The sequence below is a fragment of the Pleurodeles waltl genome, chromosome 9, assembly GCF_031143425.1.
Source record: "Pleurodeles waltl isolate 20211129_DDA chromosome 9, aPleWal1.hap1.20221129, whole genome shotgun sequence".
NCBI lineage: Eukaryota > Metazoa > Chordata > Amphibia > Caudata > Salamandridae > Pleurodeles > Pleurodeles waltl.
The window spans coordinates 410,289,623-410,311,853 of record NC_090448.1 but is presented as its reverse complement, the minus strand read 5'-3'; the positions used below and the strand labels follow the sequence as shown (position 1 = coordinate 410,311,853).

Here is a 22,231-nt window from a genome sequence, read left to right as displayed (position 1 = left end):
CACTTAAAGACAGACTGCCCAGGGAGGGATGTGGTGCTATGGCACACGTGAAACGTGTGCTTTCAGTGGGTTCAGGCATGAAGTGAGGCTCAACTGAGTTTAACTTAATCTCCAAGGACCTCTGGGAACTTGAACCAGAGGCCCCTAATCATATTCACCCTAACTCGAGGGGTTATATGAGTGTGGCTAGTGTCAATGGAAGGAAGGTTCCTGCCATGAAGGATACTGGTGCCCACAGGACTGTGGTTGAAATGAAATATCTCAAACCCAAAGAGATCATTCCTGGTTCTAAGTGGTATGGACTTGCAGCTAGTGGTGATGACATGGAGTAACCTCTTGCCAAAGTGGAGTTAGAGGTTAATGGCAAGAAGTCCATGGTTGAAGTAGGGGTACAAGAGAAGCTGGGTGCTTTCTGGGCAATTATCTGGTTGAACCCAGGTTAGTACCAGGCCCTGAGGCCTATATGGCCTGGATTTAATCAGCTGTGCTCACTAGGGCGCAGTCTGTAAAACCACTTTCTAGTGAGGTGTGGACCACTCTAGCGAAAGGGAAACTAAAGGGGTAAAGGCCAGAAGAAGAACCAAGGGCAGATTCTGAGAAAGCACCTGCCTTGGTGTCTGCACCTCCTGCTCCAGTTAGAGAGGAGGGTGGGCATCCAGAAGCAGATAAGGTTTTGGAGTCTGGGTCCCGGCCAGAGCTGCAGGAGCTGCTTGTGGCAGGAGGACCGTCCTGTGAGGAGTTTTGTAGGGCACAGGCAGAGTGTCCTACACTTGTAGATCTGCGGAAGACTGCTCAGAAATAGATTTCTACTGGAGTAGTTGGAAACCACAAGGTGGCCTGGAAAGATTGACTCCTTTACAGTGCGCCTGCTGACCCAGAGCCAGGAGGCAGCAAAAGGTTGGTGGTTTCTCAGATGCACATGAATTTCCTGTTTCAGCTAGCCCTTGAAGTATCCGTAGCGGGTCACCTGGGCATCAAAAAGACAAAAGAGAGGTTAGCACATCTATTTTACTGGTCCGGAGTTGGTCAAGATGTGGAGAACTTTTGCCATAACTGTCTGAAATGTCAGGCTAGTGGCAAGTCTGGTTGCCAGACAAAGGCACCCTCAGTGCTCCTACCTGCTGTGGGGGTACCCTTTGAGATGGTGGGAATAGATATAGCTGGTCTGTTTGACCCACCATCATCATCAGGCAACAAATACATTCTTGTTGTTGTGGATCATGCCACCAAGTATCCTGGGCAGTGGCTTTGAGGAGCACTACTGCCAAGGTGGTTACTAGGGCTCTTCTAGGGATCTTTTCCAGGGTTGGATATCTGCTGACTGTGGTTTCCGATAGGGGGACAAAATTCATTTGATTTTATATGAAGGCCATGTGGGAAGACGTACGTGGCCAGGCTAATGAGTGAAAAAAGGACAATCTTCAAGCCAGCCAGGAGCTGATAAAGGAGTGGTATGACCAGAAGGATATGCTGACTGGGTACCAGGAGGACCAGGAAGTGTGGGTTCTGAAGCTGATTTGTCCCTGGGTGCTGGAGGACAAGTGGTGTGGCCCCTACAATGTTGTTAGGAAGATTTCCGATGTCAACTATTTAGTTGACGCAGGAGCCCCAAAAGATGTTCCATGTTAATCTACTGAATCTGCGTCTTTGCAGGGATTACACAGTTTCTTTACTTGCAATGGTTGAGGAGGTGGAAGAGGAGAGTGAGCCCCTCCCTGACTTATTGCAAGATGATGCGAAGGATGGTTCAGTAGAGGGAGTTAAGCTTGCCTCTGAACTGACACCTGTACAGCTGGTGGAGTGTAAAGAGCTGCTGGGAAGATTTTCCCATCTCTTTTCACTTACCCCATGGCTGCCCCCCTGTCTGTGTCCATGACATAGACACTGGGGATAAACAGTGAAAACCAGACATCTCTACAACCTTCTGGACCAGAGTTCTGTCCCCAAGCAGTATTATACCCTTACCATACCAGGGAGAGCCCTTGTGACCCCACTAAGCCTGGGCTATAAACCACACTTAATACAAAAGGGCGAAGAATGGGGAAAATGCATAAAATATTATCACAACAGTGAAAACCTAAATTAGTCACTGGAAAATATTTATTTCTTTTGTCTAAGACACTTCACAATTTATTTTCATCTCACAAAATCTTACCCTTCAACATAACCTTTGTGGAGTATATTTCTCTTATGTGTATTAAAATACTTTTCTTTTTAAAAAGTAAAGCACTGACTGGACATTGATCCTATTAGCTGGTAGACCAGTGTACCCTGTATTCTGAATGTCTAAAGCCACATCATCTTCTTGAGTAAGCCCTGTACTACGCAGTCTCGCTGTCCTGAGAGAGCAAGTGCTAGAGAGGTGTACTTGGTTAACCAGTTTTGAGTGTACTAGTATTGAGGTCCTAGGGCACCAGTGGGGGACACTCCAGTTGATGCGATTAGAGCAGGGTAGCCCCTGAGTTCCCTGGTGCCCAGGAAACTGGGTCTAACAGATGCTTATTAAACACTCCTGATTTTCACACATGATTGACGCTTCCTACAATGCCAATGGGGGCAAATCACTTTCAAAGTCTTGGTCCTGCCCTTTGGGTTCTCCTCATCTCCCTGGTGCTTTACCAAGTTGCTTAAGTCAGTAACATAATTTCTATGAGCCAGAGGCATTTGCTTGATCATTTACTTAGACCACATCCTTCTGATGTCTTAAAATCCCATCCTATTTATACAGCAATAGGACCTGACTATCTCTCTCCTAGAGTTGTTGAGCTTTGTGATACAATACCCAAACTCAGCGCTCACTCCCTCAAAACAGACTATCTTCCTAGGAGGCCCTACAGACAATGTCTACACTACCTTCGCCCTTCCATCCAAAAGATCAAAGCTGATATGCAAGACTAGTAAGCCTACTGGCTTCTTCCATAGAAACAATATGTTTTTGGGCTTGGTTCACTATTAAGCTTTGCAATGTCTCAAAATACAACACTTGAAAAAAGTGCTGGCATACTAAGACCAGGCTTCCCTGACCACAGCAGTCCAGCAAGAACTCCAGTAGTGGCTCAATCACACAGAAGGATATACTCCCAATTAACACTTCTGGATTTCTTTCCTCCTCCACCCCTCCTTTACTCCACTCAATCTAACTAACAAACTCTCATATCCGCGGCTCAAATTAACTCATAATAATACTAAAACTGTACTCATTATTTAACAATACTAATCCATCACTAATTCTTGTTGGGTTGCACCCGTCTTCTCCGCTCCACCAGCCTCGCTCTCGCCGTCGTCCCTCCACAGCGGGTGGGAGGTCCTTCTCCTACCTGGCGGCCAAGACTTGGAACACCCTCCCCACCATCCTCAGGACCACTCCGCATTCTGGAGACTCCTCAAGACCTGGCTCTTCGAGCAGCAGTAACCACCTCCCCCTAGTGCCTTGAGACCCGCACGGGTGAGTAGCACGCTTTATAAATGTTAATGATTTCATTTGATTCCGGAGTAGCGTGCTACTCATCGAAAAGCGCTTCGACGCCTCGTCAGGGGTAGTAAGCGCTATATAAATATGATTACAATACAATACAATATAGATGCATGGAACAGAAGGGCCATTTTTGGCCTCATCACAGACGTGGTGATAGATTCAGATGGGAAGTGTTTGGGATGGGGCATCAGATGAGTGAATTTGATGAGGAGATGGGCCAAATAGGAACTCTCTCTACACATCAACTGCTTCAAATTATTTGCAATGCTTTAGTGAGTCACTCTTTTCACCTCATCCAGCCCACTTCTGTATCCTACTGAAGATGTACCACACTTTGGTGGTCCAATAGGTCTACTGACTGAGGGCGATCGAGGTATTGTCTTCTAGTAGAGATTCAAAGATCTTTGGCATTATTGCCTAACCCCAACAAACAGAACTTAGTTGGAGACTGGAATTCACGACAATCAGGAAGCCCAGTGAGTGGAAACTGGATCTGACCTTGTACTCCAAGATTATAAACAAAATAGGGTTTGTGTCACTTGGATTTCTTTGTTCTTGTCTGACTTACCAATTACTGTTGTTCTACAGCTGGATACTGGACTCTCTGGCACAGGAGGCCTTCTTACAAATATGGAAATGTCAGAACTATGCCTTTCCTCCCTTTTCCATGATTCTCAAAGTGGTCCTCCACATTAGGAAACAATCTGCAGAACTGATTTTGATTTCGCCTTTGTGGAATCCACAGAGCTGTTTCCCAATCCTTCTGCAAGTGTCTTGTGCCCTTCCCCTCTTGCTGTCTCGGTTTACGATTCTAGTCCTGGACCCTCTGGGTCGATGTAAACATTGGTAATCCTTCATCAGTTGAAATTGGTTACATGGAGACTTTCTGGAGATGTTGGTAAATGCCAGGACTTTCAGAACAGGCTCTAGACCTCATTGGTAAAGTCTGGGCTAACTCAACTCACAAGAGGTACAAATCAGCCTGGAACAGATAATCACGCTGGTGTGTGGAATGGAAGTTTTATCTTATAACCTGTGTCACTAATTCCCTTGCATCTTTGGTGTCCGACAACCTGTTTTACAGAACAATAAGCTCTTATACATCTGAGGTCTCGAACTGGTTACATTCCCTTTGCTAACAGACCTGTTAATGAATACCCTGTTGAGAGGGGTCAGATTTTCAGCTCCTCCTAAACCCAAGTATTCTGTCCTATGGGAGGATTATTTCTGAGATTTCTTCAGTCTTGGCCAGATAATGATTCCTTGTATAGGAAATACTTTTCCACCTAGCTGATTTTACTTCTATATCTGGGGTCTAGGAAAATGTTTTTTAGACTGCAAGTCTTCGATTTAGCAGGTAGGTATGTCACTTCAGAAGGAGTTTCCTTTGTGATTTCTAAAAGAACTAAGTCAGCATCAAGACATGTTTCCTTTTCAGCATTACAAAGAGGCAGAAAATTCTGTGTTTTGTCAATGTCTTTGAGAATATAAGAGAGTCACCTGTCCCTCGGAAATTCCCCTTCTGGTCAACTTTTACTTGCTCTGGTGCATCCAAATGCCCTTGTCTGTTGCCTTAGCTAGCCTGTTGAGTTAAATGCATTCTGCCCAAAGAAGACATTTCCATTTTCAGAGCCCATTCAGTCAGCGGGGCTATGGCCTCAAAGTCCTTCAGGTGGGAGCATGATTGTTATTAGATTCAATGTTTAAGCAGTTCTATTACAAGCCCCTTTTTCAAGCTTTAAACTGCCATAATCTAAAGTCACTGGTTTTGTCATAGAATTGAAAATTTTATAACATCTTATAACAAGAATTTTCAATTCTATTAAAGATACAGAGGCAAAGATTATCCTTCTCTTATTTTCTTGGTATAAATGATTGTCACTCACTTATTATGCTTTTTCTACTACCACTCACCATGATATAGTTAGCCTGTGGTGGAATGGAATTTTTATTATGTTGTCTTTCAGTTTCAGACCAAAAGCAAGAATATCCTCGTTGGATTGAAGGGCGCAAATAAGAGTGGGTACTAGGACCACAAACACACACTGCCCACCGACCTGATTGGGAAGAGGGGACTAGTCACCGGACACCGCTTCTGGTCGGTGGGGAGGGCAACACACATACACTGGGCGTCTGAAGAGGAAGGACGTACTGCCTGTATGGTAAGTGAATTTGACAAATCTGACAACGAGGCAGCAATAAGACTGCGTATCATGAAAGGATGTCAATCAACTTGGTTCCGTACAAAAATACTGAAGGAAAGTTACACACTGGACAAAATACTGACTATGGCACGGTTGCAAGCTAGGGCCACATCACATGCCATCCAAATGGAAACTAGGAGAGTGCGGACTATGGGACAGACTTCTCGCATGGCCGGGAGCTACAACAGACAAGACAAGACACCACTGCCACTGAAGGAGAAACACAGATGGACATGTTACCTCTGTGGCCTAGAATACCCCAATGTCGGCGCCTGTCCAGCTATGGGACTCAGATGTCGGAAATGCAACAGTGACAACCACTGCAAGTGTCTACATGGGTGGATACCTCAAGGCAGGGAGGGGATGCCCTGCCCGACCATGCTTAGCCATGTGTCGACACGCACAGCAAGTGGAAGCACGCAATTGCAGCTCATCTACTGACTCAGATGCCGCCAGTAGACGTGACACTAACGAACATCTGTACTCATGTCAGACATCTCAGCACTAGAGCGCACATTCCAACATGTCCAACTAGTCAACAAACGACAAATGAAGAAGACGGCAACGGTAAAGATCCAGGTCAGAAGTCACACCACCAGATTTGTAGCTGACAGCGGAGCCACATGCAACCTCATATGTGTGTCGGAGTATGAGAAAATGAAACACAAGCCTTCACTGTCGCCCTCCACCGTCAATATGTTCATGAGGGGTGCGAGACAACCTTTAGTGAATGTAGGAAAGTAGCCTCTTTTCAGCAGGGTTATACCTCCACCTTTTGCCTGTTTATCACTGTGTTTGACTGTGTACACTGGGATCCTGCTAAGCAGGACCCCGGAGACTGTGCTCTCTCCCTTTAAATTCGGTTGCTTGGACCACACACACCCCACATTTGGCATACTGGTGCCCCCTTGTAAGTCCCTAGTATATGGTACCCAGGTACCTAGGGTATTGGGGCACCAGAGGTTCCCCATGGGCTGCAGCATGTATTATGCCACCCATGTCGAGCCCATGCAAAGTGTATCTGTAGGCCTGCCATTGCAGCCTGCATGAAAGGGTGCATGCACCCTTTTTCACTACAGGTCACTGCACCAGGTCATTGTAAGTTACCCCTATTGTAGGCTCTCCAATCCCAGAGGGAAGGGTGCAAGTGCCTGTGTCTGAGGTGCCCCCACAAACTCCAGCTCCATTCTCATGGACTTTGTAAGTGCAGGGATGCCATTTTACACGTGTACTGGACATATATTCCTACCTATGTCCAGATACATAAAGGTATCTACGAACCTAGGCATGTTTGGTATCAAACATGTTGGAATCATAACCCAATACTGTTGCCAGTATTGGAAGTATGATTCCATGCACTCTGGGGCTCCTTAGAGGATCCCCAGCATTGCTCCTACCAGCCTTCTGGGGTTTTCCGGGCTGCCCAAGCTGCTGCTACCCTTCAGAACAAAGAATTGCCTTTGGGAGAGGAGGGTAACACCCTCTCCCTTTGGAAATAGGTGTTGCACGACTTGGGAGGGTTAGCCTCCTGAAGCCACTGGTATGCTTTGAAGGGCACATTTGGTGCCCTCCTTGCATAAACCAGTCTGCACTGGTTCAGGGACCTCCAGTCCCTGCTCTGGCGTGACACTGGACAATGGAAAGGGGAGTAACCACTCCCCTGTCCATCACCACCCCAGGGGTGGTGCCAAGAGCTCCTCCAGAGGGTCCCTTGATTCTGCCATCTTGAATCCAAGATGGACAGAGGCCTCTGGGAGCATCTGACTGGCCAGGTCAGGCAGGTGACGTCAGAGCCTCCTCCTTATAAGTGGTAACCTGTGTAGGTGACCAATCACCCTTTCAGGGCTATTTAGGGTCTCCCTCTTGGGTGGGTCCTCAGATTCGGCTTGCAAGGTACCAGCAGGTCTCCTCTGCCACCTCCAATTCTGGCCACTGGAACTGCGACTGGACCCTCCAGGAACCGACAATCTGCATCCATGACAAAGACTCTGCTTACAACACTGTTTTGACGGCAGCGTCAAGCTTCTGCAACATTTCACCGGCTGTGCCTCCTCTAAGGGTGGCAAGTCTTCACCTGCACGAGAAGGAAGAAGTAATTTCCCTTGCAGTGAAGGAGTCACTCCCCTGTATCCGCAGGCAACAACTGCAACAACAACCAGCTGCGTGGATTTCCTCTCATCCTGAGTTGTGTGGATCCTGCATCACAGGTGGTGGTCTGGAGTGGTCCCTTTGGTCCTCTCTACCAGCTGTCCAACTTTGGTGAAGGTAAGCCCTTGCCTTCCCACACAGAACAGTACCCCTGTGCACCGTGCCTCTTGCAGCTACCAAGGCCTGTTGGCACCTCCTCGAAGGGATCTTCAGGCTCCATGTAGCCCCAGCTCCAACACTCTTCCCTGCGACGCTCAGCCCTCCGCGTGCTTCTCCTGCAGCGTGCGACCTTTCTCCAGTTGTGCTGCATGGGCTCCTCTGCAACTCCTCCTTCCTCTTCCAGTGGGTCTCTTGTGGGGGCTGCCTGCTCTTCTGTGGACTTTCCGTCTTGCTGAGGGTACTCCCTTGCTGGGTTGAGTCCTCCTGGACCTTGCTGGTCCCTGTCAGCTCCACTTTTGCTTCATCACAACTTCTGCCTTTGCCAAGGCTTGTTAGCGGCTTTTCCACGCCACTGACCGACTGCAATCTTTCATCTGGCGTGGGACATCGACTGCACCCTCCAGGAATTCTTCTCCGGCTCCAGGGCTGCATTGCTGACTGTCTTCGTCCTACCGTCTACCAACTCCTGCAACCACAGCCGGGTGGGTAGTGGCTCCTGTCCCCACCAGATGCTTCTGTGACTTCTGGACTTGGTCCCTTTCTTCCACAGGTCTTTGTCTTCAGGAATCCACTGCAGGTTTCTTGCAGTCTTGTCTGGGTGTTGCATTACCTTCTTTTTAGTCCTTTTGGGTGGTTTGGAGAAAATCAAGTAACTTACTCCTTTCTTCCTGGTCGCTGGGGGGCACTGTGGTAATTACCTTTGGGGTTTCCTAGTTCCCCAGCTCCCCTCTACACATTCCACTTACCTAGGTGGGGGTCCTGCATTCACATTCCATTTTTTTTTAGTATTTGGTTTGGACTCCCCCTAGGGTCACTGTTGTCTATTGCTATTTGCACTGTTTTATTGCTGTTTATGCCTATTTCTGATTGCTAGTGTACATATCTAGTGTGTTACGTCTTGTTGGGGTAATTGCCTATCTAGTATTTTTGGTATTGTCACTAAAATAAAGTACCTTTATTTTTGTAACATTGAGTGTTTTCTTTCATGTGTGTAAGTAATGTGTGACTACAGTGGTATTGCATGAGCTTTGCATGTCTCCTAGATAAGCCTTGGCTGCTCATCCACAGCTACCTCTAGAGAGCCTGGCTTCTAGACACAACCTACACTACACTAATAGGGGCTACCTGGACCTGGTATTCGGTGTAAGTACCTTAGGTATCCAGCGCACACCAGGCCAGCTTCCTCCTTTGAACCTGTGGAAATTTGTAGAGACGTTCACATACAACAACACGTCTGTGCAAGAAGAAGTGCATGTCCTATGGGGAGACGTTCCAGCTGCGTGTCTGCTCAGCAATGTCAGGGCACAATTGATGGGCCTCCTAGCCATGACATATCACACCACTGAATGTCACAACATCTTGAAGGAATACCCTACGATCCTCAAAGGGCTTGGAAAGCTAAAACACACGCACGTCACCCGGCACATCAACTAAGCAGTCAAACCGGTGACTCAAAATCACTGCAGAGTTCCTGTACATCTCCAACTGCAGGTAGAACAAAAAAGTTTTCTAGCAGAGGAGATCTTTGAGCCAGCAGAAGGACCAATGCCATGGGTGTCCCTCATTGTCGCTGTCCCCAAGAAAAATATGCAGAAAATACAAATTTGTGTTGACATGCACCTACGAATACAGCTAAAGAAACAGAAAAACACCCTGGCCCTCATCTAAATGACATGATCAGCTTCTTCACTAGAGCATGCGTCTTCCCTATACTAGACTTGTTGAAGAGCTACCTTCAACTGGAACTAGACCCACGCCATATTCACTATATTCTCCACCCACCTAGGACTATTTTGCTACAAGCGATTACATTTTTGGGTGTCATCAGCAGCTGAAATAGTTCAGGAGATGGTGAGACGAGTGATTAGGTCTGTAAAAATCTGCCTAAACTACAGCAGTGACAGCCTGGTATTTGGTGGCACGAACAAAGACCATGACTTGGCACTGCAGGAGGTGTGCAAGCAAATAGCAACGTCTGGCCTGACACTGAATGAGGACGTAGCAGAAGTGAGTTTTTTTTCTAGGTCTAGGGTGTTACTGTGCTCGATACATCAAAGACTTTGCTACTGTGAGAACCCCACTTCGCGAACTGACCAAACAAGGACAACCAATTCTCTGGACCTTGGAATGCAAAAGGCACTGCCGTAGATCACCTTGCCTATTTTGGGGCGTCCTTAGGCACGGAGCTTACTGTAGACGCCGGCCCAGTGGGGTTAGGGGCCATTCTCGCACAACATAAGCCAGGAAGAGACTCACTGCAACACATTGTAAACAGAAGTCTATTGGACGTAGAAAGGGCATACTCGGAGCCTGAGTAAGAAAGTCTAGCGGTGGTGTGGGCGTGCAAACATTACCACACATTCATCTATGGAAAACCCCTTCACCATTGTGACAGACCACCAGGCGCTGGTCATGATATACGGCAACCCCAATGAAAAAATACCACCACACATAGAAAGATGGGAAATACGACTGATGGATTAGGTCTTCAAAATAGTGCACAAGCCAGGGAAAGAACACAACCCTGCTGACTACATGTCGCAGCATCCCTAGCCCAGGGCACCAGAGACATCATCCATATCCGAGGAACACCTCAATTTTGTGCTGAGATAGAATACACCTGCCCCAATTACGATGGAGCAACTTGCGCAGGAGATCACAACGGCCACAACGTTACAAGCAGTCAAAACAATAATGCAACAACAGAGGTGGACACATGTGACCACTAATGGTGGAGTGGGCGAAGGGGTCAGGATAGAGGAAATACTAGCCTTCAAACAGGTGCAAGAGGAGCTGTCAGTAACAAAGCAAGGGATATTGCTCAGTGGCACCACAATAATAATACTGATGACGCTGAGACAGCAGACAGTCAGCTTTGCACGAGTCTCACCGAGGCAGGCATGGTGGTAACAAAAAAAATGCTGAGAGAGAAAGTATGGTTCCAGGGTCTTGACAGTTCAGTAGAAGACATGATTATGAACTGTCATCGCTGTCAGATAACAGGAAGACCACCAAAGCCAGAGCAACTACATATGTCCGATCTCCCTGAGGCGGTATGGACAATGCTGGCTGCAGACTTCTATGAGTCCATGGACAATGGCAATTACCTCCTGGTCATTATCAATGAATACTTCGCTTCCCCATAGTGCGTCAAGTGTCATCAGCATCAGCCACCGCCACTCTACCGATTCTAGACAACTTCTTTGCAGCCTTGGGTGCTCCTCTGACACTAAAGACAGACAATGGACCTCTATTTTCAGATGAAGAATTTTGCAAATTCATGGCATATATGGGAGTACATATTCGGAAAATAACACTGCTGTGGCCTCAAGCCAATAGCATGGTGGAAAAGTTCATAGGCAACATAAAAAAGGGTGTACAGCGAGCAAAGCTAGCACAAATTTCCATAGGAGAAGCACTGTTCCATGTACTTTGGGACTACTGTAACACACCACAGAGTCCCACAGGGAGGTACCCGTCAGAACTAGTGCTGGGAAAAACAAGTAGGACCCGTCTACCTCAACTAGAAGCGACATTATCGCAGGTGACGAAGAGGAAAATTAAATGACACGCTGACGCTCAGCGTCACGCCACAGTGTCTGGACTACAACTTGGAGATTTAGTCCTTGTGTGCCAATGGCAAACACGGAAGTCAGACAGCCCCTTCTTGGGCCAGCCTCTGAGGATAACAAACATCAAAGGGTCAATGAACACGGCAGAAGCAGGATCCTACTCCGTCGCCAGAAACAGCTCTCACTTCAAAGAGTTCAGGATGTTGGATGATGAGGAAGAAAAAACTACAGCCTAGTGCCGGACAGAAGATTCCAAGCGCAGACACTGGAGGGTCAATGGAAGTGGATTCGCCAGCTGGGAGGGCCCCTCTGGGACAAAGATGCAACAGAAGACATCAGCCATGAAAAGGAGGGGAGATCACGCCCAATGAGAGTGAGCAGGAAGCCCAAAAGACTGATTGAAGAACTACGATAACTGATAAGAAGGGTAAATGTTGAAATTATTGAACAACTTTCCTCTCCTACATCCACATATATTAGTCGCAAGCGTGGGGAATGTGTATATTTTGTCCACAAAACGGGGAGATGTTGGAATGAAGGGCACAAGTAAGAGTGGGCACTAGGCCCGCAAACATACACTACCCACTGATCCGACTGGGAGGAGGGGATGAGCCACTGGATATCACTTCCAATCAGTGGGTAGGGCACCACAAATGCACTGGGCATTCGGACAGGAAGGGCAAACTGCCTGTATGGGGACAGAGAACGAAGAATAAAGAGAAGTCATGCTTGCACCCATACCAGTCTCCTTAAGGTCTTTTAGTGGGCTGAGATCGGGAGGAAGCAACAATCCTCATGATCTTTATGCAATGGAATGTATCCTCACAGCAAGAAGAAACGGTTAACATTGTTATACTTCAGTTTATACAACTACCAGTATTGGATAATAGACTGTCTGCTGCTGAGACATGTAGTTTTTTTACGGGCAAGTCAGTGTCATCAACATCAGCCACCGTCCCGTGTTGTAATCTCTCTTGGGGCTTCAAACCACATCCATGTCACGTCAGTTTCTTTCATTGGTTCGTGAGCTTGCCTTTTAAAATTTGCTTGCTTTCATTAGTGAAAGGCCTGCATTATTCATGCCTTTTCCGGTGTTTAGCCTTCCTCGAGCGCAGCGACCAAGTACTGAAAACATACGAGGCTCCACGTTTTCCGTCCGGTTTCTGGACTACTTTTTCTCTTTTTTTGCAGCGCGATCTCGCTGGGCAGAAGTTGAGTGCTTTACATGACATCGACCCTGTTACATAGTGAATTGCATTTTTTGCCGGTTACGTGAATAATTGCACTTTTGCCGATAGGTTTCACTGCGAGTGACCTTTTATTTCCCTTTGTGTGTCTGCTTTGCACTGATGGCGGCCGTCAGCTTGCTTATGTGAAACTTTTACTTTTCAGTTTATATAGCAAGAAAAGTCAAGTTAGTTATGTGCAACTGTTTTATTTTCATTTTCAATTTATGTGGCAACAAAAGCCCGGTTAGGAGTTTACAATGATAATTGTTCTAGCTCAAGCAAACGCGAGACCGGTTGCATTGCAAATGCTTGTTTCTCTTGGAACTATGGGTTTTGTAGTTTAACTCAATTTTAGTGCCTGCTTCAGTGGCCAATGAGTGGTTCCCTTTTTTCGAATTGTATTATTTTTGTTTAACCGCTTGGGTGCCTTGGACGAGATGATCTCGTCCAAGGCTACAGTTCCCCTGTGCCTTGGACGAGATCATCTCGTCCTAGGCACAGGGGAACTTGGGGGCGCGCTAGCGCGCCCCCCGTGCACCCCTCCTCCCCCCCAGGCGGGGATGGAAGGAGAAGACCTTCCCTTCCACCCCCGCCCCCCCCCCACGGCAATCCGATGACGTCAGGGCGCGCACAGCGCGCTGACGTCATCTAGTGTTGCCGGGCGTGCTGGAAGCCATTTGCTTCCAGCGCGTCTACTGAGGAGGACACAAAAAGTAAGTCCTCTTCGTTTTTGGGGGTCGGGGGTGGTGGAAACAGACACGGGGGGAAAGGAAAGGGTTTTTCCTTTCCCCCGGTGCCTGTTTTCATTAGATTCCTGCTCCACGATCGCGGGCAGAGCCCGCGATTGTGGAGCAGGAACCTCCACTAGCCACCAGGGATTTACTGTGTTCAATATTTTGGGGGCGACCCCTTGGGCAAGGGTCGCCCCCCCCCCGGGGGCAATTATTTTTAGTATTTCGCCCCCCCCTGGGGGCAGATCCGCCGTTTTTTCGGCGGATCTGCCCCCAGGGGGGGGCGAAAACCACTAGACACCAGGGATAGTGTTATTTTGGCATTATTTTGGGGGCGACCCCTTGGGCAAGGGTCGCCCCCCCCCGGGGGCAATTTTGTTTTGTATTTCGCCCCCCCCTGGGGGCAGATCCGCCGATTTTTCGGCGGATCTGCCCCCAGGGGGGGGGCGAAAACCACTAGACACCAGGGAAAATTTATTATATTGATTATTTTGGGGGCGACCCCTTGGGCAAGGGTCGCCCTCCCCCGGGGGCATTTTTTTATTGTATTTCGCCCCCCCTGGGGGCAGATCTGCCGATTTTTCGGCAGATCTGCCCCCAGGTGGGGGCGAAAACCACTAGACACCAGGGATATAGTATTTTATGTTTATTTTGGGGACGACTCCCTTGGGCAAGGGTCGCCCCACCCCGGGGGCAATTTTTTTTTGTATTTCGCCCCCCCCGGGGCAGATCCGCCGAATTTTCGGCGGATGTGCCCCCGGGGGGGGCGAAAACCACTAGACACCAGGGATTTTATATTTTGTGTATATTTTGGGGGCGACCCCTTGGGCCAGGGTGGCCCCCCCGGGGAATTTTTTTTTGTATTTAGCCCCCCCCCCCCCGGGGGGGCAGATCCGCTGATTTTTTGGCGGATCTGCCCCCGATGGGGGTTGAAAACCACTAGACACCAGGGATTTATTTTTATTGTAAAGTTTTTTTTGGGGGGTGACCCTTTGGGCAAGGGGCGTCCCACTGGGGGACACATTTTTTAGTATTTGCCCCCCCCCTCCCCCCCTGGGGGCAGATTGCCAATTTTTGGGCTGATCTGCCGCCAGGGGGGGCGGGGGGGCAAAATCCACTAGACACCAGGGATTTTGTTTTTGTTGTTTATTTTGGGGGCAACCCCTTGGGCAAGGGTCTCTCCCCTGGGGAGTTTTTTTTTTTCTGTTTCGGCCCCCCGATGGCAGACCAGTCATTTTTTGGACGATCTGGCCCCGGGGGGGTGGAAGCACACTAGGCGCCAGGGATTGTGTGGTGTGTGTGTAATTTTGTAGGCCCATCTGCCCCCAAGGAGGGCAGAAACCACCAATACGGCAGGGATTTTTTTGTTTTGTGCTGGGGGTGCCCCCTTTGGGAAGGGTCGCCCCCTAAAAGGGGGCACAGAGGTGTTGCCCATTTCGGCTAATTTTTTTACGCCCATCTACCCCCGAGGGGGGGCAGGATCCACTTAGGTACCAGGGACAACTTCTAAGTTCTTGGTGGTGGGGTGTTTGTCAACTGGCAAAGTATTTGTATTTGTGATTATAACAATTTATTTCTTCTTTTTCTTCTAGTTCAACGCTTTTGCTTCCTTTGCTGTGGATCTTAGCGGTTTTGGCAGTAGTTGTCCGGTGGTTTGCATAGCTGCATGTTTTAGGTAAGTGAAAGCAATTTACTGCAAAGGAGTATTGTTGACATGCATGAATGACATGTTTGTAGGTGGTGTACTAAATGCACTATTGTGTGTTTGACATTGTCCTTAGATTTGAGCACAGTAATGTTTGTGTTGTCATATGTCTAATTTGCTTTTTTCTTTTTTCTTTTTAGTGGGATATCATTGGTGATTGCTGTGTCTGTGCAGAGTAGTTGCTTGGTGAGTAGCTATTTCAGGCAACTGAGTGGTATAGTTTTTTGTAGTACATAACTCTTTGTGATAAAGCTACACTTTGTTTATTACTTATTTTAGTGCTAGTTGTTGTTGGCAATCCATTTGTTGTTAGGATCATGGCTAGCCGCAAAGTGACCGCTCAGCAGGTTGTTCGCATGCTCTTTGAGTCGTCTTCAGACCATGATTACGACACTGACTCTGCATCTGAGGCAGAGGAGGAAGCAGGAGATTCTGGAAGTGAGTTTTCTGTCCAAGAGTATTCTTCTGATGAGGAAGCTACTCTCAGTGCAGATGAAGGGCCTGAGTTAGAGGAGGACATTGATGTGCCAAGAGTGCAGCAGCCTGGGGCTGAAGGGTTTCCCATTAGAAGTGCAAAAACAACAAGTGATGGACGGAATGCTGAACATTGTCAAACATTCACCCCCAGTCACAGATCTGGGTTTAATCCATCGTTTTTTTGCTGCCTGGGGTGGCATGGTGAGCAAAAGAACGATGGATTTGTTTTTGCTTTCCCATTAGAAGACCTGACACCTGGATTGCCCCAAACATGGAGCAGCCACAGTTACCTGCATTTACTAGTCTCCCAGGGTGTAGAGTTAATACGGAAAACTTTCTGCCTGTCCATTTCTTTCACTTGTTTATGGACGAAGTATTTTTGGAAGAGATTGTGGAGCAGACAAATGTGTATGCAGAGCAATATTTGCGGGACAACGCTGCCAGACTTAAGCCTCAGTCTAGAGCTACTCATTGGGTTCCCACATATCTGGAAGAGATGAAAAGGTTTTTAGGTTTGTCTTTTTTGATGGGGTTGATCAGGAAGCCGTCACTGGCTTCTTATTGGTCTACTAGTCCCTTGATGGCAACTGCTATATTTCCTGCAACTATGACACGTAATCGGTATTTGCTTCTTCTTCGTATGCTGCATTTTGTAGACAATGCTTTAGCCTTGCCACGAGATCACCCTGATTGTGACCGCCTTTTTAAGATTAGGCCTGTCCTTGATCATTTTGTGGATCGGTTTTCAGAGGTCTATGTTCCAGGCAAAGAGATAAGTGTGGACGAGTCTTTGGTCCTTTTCAAGGGGCGTTTAGTTTTTAAGCAGTACATTCCTAGTAAGAGGGCACGGTATGGGATTAAATTGTATCTGCTGTCAGAAAGCAGTCCAGGATATGTTTATAATTCCAGTATTGACCCTCCTGGTTGTCCGGCCACTTTTGGAGTGAGCGAAAAAATTGTGTGGGAACTTGCTAGACGGCTGTTTAACAAAGGTCAACATTTATACGTAGATAATTTCTACACTGGAGTGCAGTTGTTCAAGGAGTTGTTTAGGGTGGACACTGTTGCTTGTGGCACAATCCGTTCTAACCGCAAAGGCTATCCAAGGGAGCTTGTCTGTAAAAAACTTGAGAGGGGACAGTGCAGTGCCTTGCGGAATAATGAGCTGTTAGCTATGAAATTTTCAGACAGGAGGGATGTGTACATGCTATCGACCATCCATGATGAGAGTACTTCCCCTGTGGCTGTTTGGGGTCAGGTTGCGGAAGTGCGCAAACCTGCGTGCATTTTGGACTACAATAGGCACATGGGTGGTGTTGATAGAGTAGATCAGAGCTTGGAACCTTACACTGCTCTTCGTAAGTCGTATGTGTGGTATAAAAAGTTGGCCCTACATTTATTTCATTTGGCAACTTTTAATGCCTTTATTGTATACAAGGATTGTTCACCTGAGTCAAGGATGACTTTTGTTAAATTTCAGGAGTCGGTAATAGAAAGCCTTATTGTGGTGGAACCGGCAAGAGTTCCTAGAGTAGAAGTGGTGGAGGATGTGGCTAGATTGAAAGATCGGCACTTTCCAGATCACATTCCTCCCACTCCCAAAAAAGACATGCCCACAAAGAAATGTAGAGTATGTGCCCGGAGATCAATCCGGAGGGAGAGCCGGATGTACTGCCCCGAATGCCCTTCAAAGCCTGGGCTGTGTGTGCCCAGCTGTTTTAGAAGTTACCACACAAGGAAAAACTTTTGGGAAATACCGTGAGCGTAAGCTGTCTGTTTTCTATTTTCATATGTTTCACGGTTGGCATCTGTCGTGTATTTAGTTTGAGGTTTTGTGTTTGTAGTTTTGTGCCTATTTTATAATTAGTAGTTTATTTGTTGTTTATAAATAAAAAAAAGTGATTGCGGTGTGCATGGGGTGGCGCTTGGCTGGCGGTGTGCGTGGGGTGGCGCTTGGCTGGCGGTGTGCGTGGGGTGGCGCTTGGCTGGCGGTGTGCATGGGGTGGCGCTTGGCTGGCGGTGTGCGTGGGGTGGCGCTTGGCTGGCGGTGTGCATGGGGTGGCGCTTGGCTGGCGGTGTGCGTGGGGTGGCGCTTGGCTGGCGGTGTGCATGGGGTGGCGCTTGGCTGGCGGTGTGCGTGGGGTGGCGCTTGGCTGGCGGTGTGCGTGGGGTGGCGCTTGGCTGGCGGTGTGCGTGGGGTGGCGCTTGGCTGGCGGTGCCAGCCAAACGGCAGTCCACACTCCCATCAGCTGGTGTGATTCTTGTATCAGGCATGTGGGCGTATGTAAGTGATGGGCCCTTGAGTGGCGCGGTCTGTCGATGTGAGTGTTGTAATGTGCAGGGCCCGTGGCTGGCGGTGTGAATGGTCTTGTGCGTGTCATGTATGAAAGGTGTGTGAATGGACTGTAAAGCGGTTGGTGCCTTGTCGCGGCTTTACAGCTCACGAGCTGTGAGTCATTGGTTCACTTTTTTGCCTTTCAGTTATTAGCAGTGCATTTCATTTTTGTGAAATCTCTTGTTAATAAAATTTGATCCACTGAACCATCAATCACCCTCGTGCCAAATCCAACCAGTATGTGTTGTAAAAAATGACAAAACCTGCTCCGCTGTAATCAGGCGTCGCAGCACACCTGTGACACGCTAGGTGCCTCGGGTGGGACCCCGATGATGAAGCATGCCACCAACTTGGTTGGTGGGTGAGGGGTCTTCTTCACATAACCTAAGTGTGTTTCTTTTCACAATTTTAGTGTTTGGCACATCACGGACGTATGTGCACACATCAAAATGATATATTGCAAAAATACCTATCCCTTCTATCTCTTCAGGTTTTGGGCCTTATTCTGTTGCAGGCACCTGGCCCACCCACACAAGTGAGGTATCATTTTTATCGGGAGACTTGGGGGAATGCTGGGTGGAAGGAAATTTGTGGCTCCTCTCAGATTCCAGAACTTTCTGCCACAGAAATGAGAGGAAAAAGTGTTTTTTTGGCCAAATTTTGAGGTTTGCAAAGGATTCTGCGTAACAGAACCTGGTCCGAGCCCCGCAAGTCACCCCTCCTTGGATTCCCCTAGGTCTCTAGTTTTCAGAAATGCACAGTTTTGGTAGGTTTCCCTAGGTGCCGGCTGAGCTACAGGCCAAAATCCACAGGTAGGCACTGTTTTCTTCCAAAATGTTGGTTGTGTCCACGTTGCGCTTTGGGGCGTTTCCTGTCGCGGGCGCTAGGCCTACCCACGCAAGTGAGGTATCATTTTTATCGGGAGACTTGGGGGAACGCTGGGTGGAAGGAAATTTGTGGCTCCTCTCAGATTCCAGAACTTTCTGCCACAGAAATGTGAGGAACATGTGTTTTTTTAGCCAAATTTTGAGGTTTGCAAAGGATTCTGGGTAACAGAACCTGGTCCGAGCCCCGCAAGTCACCCCTCCTTGGATTCCCCTAGGTCTCTAGTTTTCAGAAATGCACAGGTTTGGTAGGTTTCCCTAGGTGGCGGCTGAGCTAGAGGCCAAAATCTACAGGTAGTCACTTTGCTAAAAACAGCTCTGTTTTCTGTGATGTGTCCACGTTGTGTTTTGGGGCATATCCTGTCGCGGGCGCTAGGCCTACCCACACAAGTGAGGTATCATTTTTATCGGGAGACGTGGGGGGAACGCTGGGTGGAAGGAAATTTGTGGCTCCTCTCAGATTCCAGAACTTTCTACCACAGAAATGTGAGGAACATGTGTTTTTTTAGCCAAATGTTGAGGTTTGCAAAGGATTCTGGGTAACAGAACCTGGTCCGAGCCACACAAGTCACCCCTCCTTGGATTCCCCTAGGTCTCTAGTTTTCAGAAATGCACAGGTTTGGTAGGTTTCCCTAGGTGGCGGCTGAGCTAGAGGCCAAAATCTACAGGTAGTCACTTTGCTAAAAACAGCTCTGTTTTCTGTGATATGTCCACGTTGTGTTTTGGGGCATATCCTGTCGCGGGTGCTAGGCCTACCCACACAAGTGAGGTATCATTTTCATCGGGAGACGTGGGGGAACCTGGGTGGAAGGAAATTTGTGGCTCCTCTCAGATTCCAGAACTTTCTGCCACAGAAATGTGAGGAACATGTGTTTTTTTAGCCAAATTTTGAGGTTTGCAAAGGATTCTGGATAACAGAACCTGGTCCGAGCCACACAAGTCACCCCTCCTTGGATTCCCCTAGGTCTCTAGTTTTCAGAAATGCACAGGTTTGGTAGGTTTCCCTAGGTGGCGGCTGAGCTAGAGGCCAAAATCTACAGATAGTCACTTTGCTAAAAACAGCTCTGTTTTCTGTGATATGTCCACGTTGTGTTTTGGGGCATATCCTGTCGCGGGCGCTAGGCCTACCCACACAAGTGAGGTATCATTTTTATCGGGAGACGTGGGGGAACGCTGGGTGGAAGGAAATTTGTGGCTCCTCTCAGATTCCAGAACTTTCTGCCACAGAAATGTGAGGAACATGTGTTTTTTTAGCCAAATTTTGAGGTTTGCAAAGGATTCTGGGTAACAGAACCTGGTCCGAGCCCCGCAAGTCACCCCTCCTTGGATTCCCCTAGGTCTCTAGTTTTCAGAAATGCACAGGTTTGGTACGTTTCCCTAGGTGGCGGCTGAGCTAGAGGCCAAAATCTACAGGTAGTCACTTTGCTAAAAACAGCTCTGTTTTCTGTGATATGTCCACGTTGTGTTTTGGGGCATATCCTGTCGCGGGCGCTAGGCCTACCCACACAAGTGAGGTATCATTTTTATCGGGAGACGTGGGGGAACGTTGGGTGGAAGGAAATTTGTGGCTCCTCTCAGATTCCAGAACTTTCTGCCACAGAAATGTGAGGAACATGTGTTTTTTTAGCCAAATTTTGAGGTTTGCAAAGGATTCTGGGTAACAGAACTTGGTCCTAGCCCCGCAAGTCACCCCTCCTTGGATTCCCCTAGGTCTCTAGTTTTCAGAAATGCACAGGTTTGGTAGGTTTCCCTAGGTGGCGGCTGAGTTAGAGGCCAAAATCTACAGGTAGTCACTTTGCTAAAAACAGCTCTGTTTTCTGTGATATGTCCACGTTGTGTTTTGGGGCATATCCTGTCGCGGGCGCTAGGCCTACCCACACAAGTGAGGTATCATTTTTATCGGGAGACGTGGGGGAACGCTGGGTGGAAGGAAATTTGTGGCTCCTCTCAGATTCCAGAACTTTCTGCCACAGAAATATGAGGAACATGTGTTTTTTTAGCCAAATTTTGAGGTTTGCAAAGGATTCTGGGTAACAGAACCTGGTCCGAGCCACACAAGTCACCCCTCCTTGGATTCCCCTAGGTCTCTAGTTTTCAGAAATGCACAGGTTTGGTAGGTTTCCCTAAGTGGCGGCTGAGCTAGAGGCCAAAATCTACAGGTAGTCACTTTGCTAAAAACAGCTCTGTTTTCTGTGATGTGTCCACGTTGTGTTTTGGGGCATATCCTGTCGCGGGCGCTAGGCCTACCCACACAAGTGAGGTATCATTTTTATTGGGAGACGTGGGGGAACGCTGGATGGAAGGAAATTTGTGGCTCCTCTCAGATTCCAGAACTTTCTGCCACAGAAATGTGAGGAACATGTGTTTTTTTAGCCAAATTTTGAGGTTTGCAAAGGATTCTGGGTAACAGAACCTGGTCCGAGCCGCACAAGTCACCCCTCCTTGGATTCCCCTAGGTCTCTAGTTTTCAGAAATGCACAGGTTTGGTAGGTTTCCCTAGGTGGCGGCTGAGCTAGAGGCCAAAATCTACAGGTAGTCACTTTGCTAAAAACAGCTCTGTTTTCTGTGATGTGTCCACGTTGTGTTTTGGGGCATATCCTGTCGCGGGCGCTAGGCCTACCCACACAAGTGAGGTATCATTTTTATCGGGAGACTTGGGGGAACATAGAATAGCAAAACAAGTGTTATTGCCCCTTGTCTTTCTCTACATTTATTCCTTCCAAATATAGGAGTGTGTGTAAAAAAGACATCTATTTGAGAAATTCCCTGTAATTCACGTGCTACTATGGTCACCCTGGAATTCAGAGATGTGCAAATAACCACTGCTCCTCAACACCTTATCTTGTGCCCTTTTTCGAAATGCAAAGGTTTTCTTGATAGCTATTTTTTACTCCTTATATTTCAGCAAATGAATTACTGTATACCCGGTATAGAATGAAAACGCACTGCAGGGTGCAGCTCATTTATTGGCTCTGGGTTCCTCGGGTTCTTGATGAACCTACAAACCCTATATATCTCCGCAACCAGAGGAGTCCAGCAGACGGAACAGTATATTGCTTTCGATAATCTGACATTGCAGGGAAAAGTTACAGAGTAAAAAGTAGAGAAAAATTGATGTTTTTTTCACCTCAATTTCAATATTTTTCTTTTTCAGCTGTTATTTTCTGTAGGAAACCCTTGTAGGATCTACACAAATGACCCCTTGCTGAATTCAGAATTTTGTCTACTTTTCAGAAATGTTTAGGTTTCTGGGATCCAGCATTGGTTTCATGACCATTCCTGTCACTGACTGGAAGGAGGCTGAAAGCACAA

At 47.7% G+C, this 22,231-nt stretch overlaps 1 long non-coding RNA gene across 2 annotated transcripts in view; it reads left to right on the top strand.

Moving 5' to 3' along the window:
* The window catches only part of LOC138259422 (uncharacterized), a 380,592-nt gene that overhangs the window by 35,437 nt on the left and 322,924 nt on the right, over positions 1-22,231 (top strand). The gene's annotated exons all lie outside the window — the stretch shown is intronic.